The sequence below is a fragment of the Silene latifolia genome, chromosome 8 (genome assembly GCF_048544455.1).
Source record: "Silene latifolia isolate original U9 population chromosome 8, ASM4854445v1, whole genome shotgun sequence".
Classification (NCBI taxonomy): domain Eukaryota; kingdom Viridiplantae; phylum Streptophyta; class Magnoliopsida; order Caryophyllales; family Caryophyllaceae; genus Silene; species Silene latifolia.
This window is the reverse complement of record NC_133533.1, coordinates 54,948,085-54,953,389: the sequence shown is the minus strand read 5'-3', so window position 1 is coordinate 54,953,389 and position 5,305 is coordinate 54,948,085. Positions and strand designations below refer to the sequence as shown.

General features: G+C 40.0%; 1 non-coding gene across 1 annotated transcript; it reads right to left on the bottom strand.

The window, feature by feature from the left end:
* Positions 1-474: 474 nt before the first annotated feature.
* LOC141597855 (small nucleolar RNA R71) lies at positions 475-581 on the bottom strand. Its single transcript, XR_012523068.1, has one exon. It is a non-coding gene; the product is annotated as a small nucleolar RNA R71 (small nucleolar RNA).
* Between the last annotated feature and the right edge of the window lie 4,724 nt (positions 582-5,305).

The following is a 5,305-nucleotide window of genomic DNA, read 5'->3' as shown; positions in this document are numbered from 1 at the left end:
GGTATTAGTGAAGTTGTTCAACCCACTAGTGAGTTCGTCAATCCTTTCGCAATAGAAGGAGAGGAGAACCCATTACACAATACCCCACAAAATCCACCTACAATGCCTAAATTCTCGTCACACTCCGTACCCACCGAGGAGAATCTACCAAATGGTACTCCTACACCGCAACATCTAACCGGAAATTTTATTGCCAAGTCCGCCTTCATCCAATTAGTTTAGAGGAGCCAATTTGGGGGGATGCCTAGTGAAGACCCTCATTCTCATATGGAAACCTTTTGCGACTATTGTGATGCAATCTCTCAAACGGGCGTGACTCAAGACCAAATTAGATGGGTCTTATTTCCTTTTTCTTTAATCGGCACCGCGAAGCAATGGTTGAAGGGCCTTGATAAGGCCACCCTCGGAATAGATTCTTGGAAGAAGTTGGCTCTAGCTTTCTACAAAAAATTCTACCCACCGGAAAAGACTAACATACTAAGAGCTCAAATTACGGGTTTTAAGCAAAGGGATGAAGAATCTTTGTATGAAGCTTGGGAGCGGTTCAAGGGAATTTGTCGCTCATGTCCTCACCATGGACTTAGCGAATGGTTTTTGGTACAACAATTTTGGAATGGTTTATATGAAGATTCTAGGAACATTCTCAATATGGGATCGAATGGAATGTTCACCGAAGTTGATGACAATCAAACATGGAACAAGATTGAGGAAATGGCGGTCCATAACTCACAATATAGTAGACCTCGCAAGGCTACTAGAGGAGGAAAGCATGAAGTGGACTCCGTCACTCAATTGGGTGCTCAACTTAGTGCTCACATTGACACAATCAACTTGAAGTTTGAACAAGCTATGGCTAGACTTGAAGAAAACTCAAAATCATCAAAGCATCATGTTAATGCCATGACGGCATCCTCATCAATCCCAAGTGGGATATGTGAGAATTGTGGAACTTTGGGACATGACCAAGGTGAATGTAGGGGAACAAATGAACAAGTGAATTCTTTCCAAGCATACAAGAGTGGTACCCCTTATTCCAACTTTTACAATGAAAACACCAAATTCCATCCAAATCTCTCATACAAAAGCTAAAATGTTCAAAATCCCTCAACAACATTCACCAAAATCAAATCAAATCATCCTTCTAACAACAAATCAACCACTCCTTCTTCAATAAAAATCAAAACCAAGCACAAAATCTTCAACCTTTGGGTCGATTTTTGATTTCATAAAGGCAAAGCCTTTCACCTTTAAATCGATTTGGGTATACTACAAATTGAAGATTTTTCATTCTTTTCTTGGTTAGTTCATCAATGGCAAGGACTAAGGGAGCAACAAAGGCAACAAAGGCACCAAAGGCTAAGTCACTCTCACAAAGGCAAAAGGCTCTTCAAACAAAGAAAGCATTGGCTATGGTGGTAGCAACACCAAACTTGGAAATGCAACAACAACAACAACCTTCTATGGGAGCAATAACACCTTCTACTCCGGAAATTGATCAACTTTTGCATTATCCGGAGGTAACTTTTATTTCCGAAACCCATAGAAATACTTTTGCCAAGTTTGCTAGGAAATCAATTCAATCCACCAAATTTATATGTGAAGATACCTTAGAAAAATTGGGTGTTCTTGAGCAAACTAGAGCCTTTTTCAAAGCCATGGGGTTGAAGAAATTGTTTGAAACAAAGGAATTGACATACCCCTCCCTTACCTTGGAATTTTTGAGTTCTTTGAAAGTCACCAAAGTTGAGAATAGGGAGAATCTCGAGTTTCGTCTAGCTAATGTTAGTAGACGCATTTCCTTTAGGGAATTGAGTGAAATTTTGGGTCTTAGTGATGAACCGCGTTATTTTAAGAATTATGGAAAGTATGACCCCGAACCTCTTTGGGAGGCAATTTCCGGGAGGAAATTTGAGGACTTTCATGCGAGGTGCTCTTTTGGTCCACCATCCGGGCATAAGAGTATGGCACAAGGTCATGGGAAACACCATAATTGCAAGGAAAGATACCAACCATTTCACCAAACTTGATTTTATTCTCCTTGAATCGGCTTTGAACATTGGAAGAGTACACACCAAGCCTTACAATTCTTTGAGGCTCTTGGTAGATAGATGGCTCAACATTGATTGTGGGAAGAAGGGCACTACCGTTATTGTCAATGGCGGCCTAGTCACTATCCTAGCTAAGTACTTTGATCCTAACTTCAATAAGAATAACAAGTACAAAGCAAAGGAGGGTGGCCATCTTGTTGATATGCATACTATGATACACAAGTACAAGTGGGTTGCCCATAACCCCCTTGACACTAAGTATGGATGGCTCACTAGTGAAGCTAGATCGTTCACCTTGCCTTCAAAGATTTGTCGTCTAAGCGTCCACCGGACCAATTATCTACTTTCCCTTTCTAAAGAGGCCGAGTATATTATTCAACAACAAAAGGGTGATCTTGAAACTCCCTCCTCTTCCATTGTCATACCACCTTACCCCTTTGAGTATGAAGAGTTCAAGCCGGAAGGAGTTGAAGATAGAAATGATTATGTGACTCTTCTCATGAAAGCAATGCACAAGCAAGCCTTTGAGGACCGGAAAAACGCTTACTTGGCTCAATATCCACCCCTCCTACACTTAGCTAGGCAAGGACTACTTGATCCATCTTGTCCTTTGCCTAGTTGGGCGGATAGAGAAGTCCTATTTCCGGGTGCATCTAGGGTCGTTTCGGGTGACAATGAGGTTGTTGGTAATGATGAAGAAGTTGATGATAACATTGATGAAGAAGAAAGTGAAGAAGGAGAAAAGGATGGTGAAGATGATGATGAGCAAGATGAGGAAGAAAGTGAAGAAGCAAATGACAAGGGAAGTGGCAATGTGACCACTTCTAATGAGGAAAGTGATGGTGATAGCATGATGGAAGATTAGCAAGCCTTGGAGACTCCTACCCTCTCATGGTTTGTCTATTTCTCTCTTTGTTTTAATTATAATTTTGATCATTGTTGGAGTAGTCCTAGCACCATAGAGGACTCACACCTCGGTACCATTGAGGTGTTCTCATTTTATTGTTCCCATTTTCAAAATCCAAAATGAAAAATTAGTTTCATGCATTGCATAGTGTGTGCATGAACTACACCCATCCTTGGACATTAGCAATAGTGTCTCACTCGGTTTGGGGAAGTTAATGCATACACAACGGGAGGTAATCTAAATTATCCTCTCCGTCATAACAAAAACCATGCATCCTATAGTGTAGCTTAATGTAGATTGCATTTAGTGCAGAAATCATGCATCATCTTTGCATAATTTCCATCATTTTGGCCATTGAGGACAATGCCCATATTAGTGTGGGGATGGGAATTCTAACATTTAACACTTATTCAAAAATCCAAAAAAATCGAAAAATTTCAAAAATCATAAAAATTTGAAAATTGAAAACCCCAAAAACATGTTTATTTCCTTTTGTAGTCTTGTATATATTGTCTTGTATATATTGTGTTTGTTCTATCCTTGTTCACATTGATTGACTACGCCACATCCGAGACATGAGGATCATGAAGACCGCATGGTATGATCTTTCCAATCTCCTTTTTCCTCTTTATGTTAATGACTATGTGGCTTTATTTTGATTGATGCGGTATAACAATGTGAACCTAGGACTTGTATTTAGTTTATATGTCATATTAGTTAATAGAATCACTTGCATTAGGATGTTTATATTAGTTGCATCATGGCATGTAGTCGCATGTTAGAAATGTTTTGAAAAATGCCTAATTAGGAACTTTGACAAGAGCAACTAAGCCATTACAAATACTTGTTCAACTTAAGACTTTGCCTACTAGAATGGTTGTAAAACACCCTAGATAGTGTCATACTAGTGTCTTTTGACCCATGACCCAAAGCCTAGTCAAGGGTTTGCATGTGAGTCACCTATCCAACCCCGTGATGCGATGTGGACTTGGTTAACTTGTCTAGGTGACCTTGTTTGACCCTGTGGTAAGGCAACCCAAAAATATTTTCTATCAATAAGCTTGAAGTGCTCATTTCAAAGAAATTTTGTCATGTGGAAGTAATCTAATGCCAAGGAACCTCAAATGTTATGAATTGTTGAAAGTTGAGAAATTTAAGTTGTTTTGATGGAGGCGTACCACTTCGATGTGCTTTGGTGCGGGATCCATTGAATTGGGCCCCCATACGGTTGTGAATTCGGCCGCCCAGAGACAGAGTGACTATCACTCCGAAAAGCTATTGTCTAGAGGTTAACCGGTTGCCTAATAAGCGATTGGCGAAAGCAAAGGACACTAGCCCGGAAGGGACAAACCCCATCTTAAATTTTTGAAATGTGAAAGTGAAATGAGGACAATTTTGAATACTAGTCATATCCACCCGTTGTGAATAAAGATTTGAGCATTTCATTCCCAAAAAGCCTTTTTGTCAAGCCACTTGGTCGAGCTTGGGACGATCCATGACCTTTACTTTTGTAGAGAATTCGAGACTTGTCATGTCATATGCTACTAGCATCATAGGGATCATCATTCCACCACCATCCGATCGCTCTTGACGAAAGCATTTGGAAATTGAGGACGAAAGTAGTCTAGTTTAACACCATTTGGAGGTGATTTAGTACCATTCTCTTAGCCTTAGTAATTTGTTGAACTAGTATTTGTGAAGGATTACATGCTCTTAAATTTGTTCCTCTTTAGTGCCTCCGCCACTTGATGAGGAAGTGGCTTTTCCTTTTGTAGATGCATCCATTATGTGATTTTGTGTGCTTAATGTTTGGATGTGTCGCCATTTTGGCAAGACCCACCTTGCCTTGCAAGAAGGCATCCTACCTCATGGTTGTCTTGTGTTGAGTTGAAGGGGCGGAGTGAGACCCGCTAATTGTCTCATATCGGCTATATTATTAGGATAGGTTAGTATTGGTCCTAGTCTTTGTCACCTCTTTACTCGGGACGAGCAAAGGTTCGGTTTGGGGATATTTGATGTGACCATAATTAGCGCATATTTAGCCCCCGAATTAGCTTTGTTCCCATGCTTTTTAGTGCATATTTGGGTCATTTCTTATCTTTAGTTCTTTGTTTTGTATATTCTTTGAGATTTTGATCCCTTGGTAGGAAAGGAGTAAGAATCTTGCATTTCCATGGCAAAACGAGACTAAATTGATCGAATTCAGTGACCAAGCATCAAGGAGAGACAAGATTAGAAGGCCTTTGTACATATTATAGTAGAAGAGCAATGTTGAGAAAGGATCCTTGAGTCCCCAAGGAATTTATGAAGAAAAGGGAAGAAAAGAAGAAGATGTCTTGCTGAGTGACAA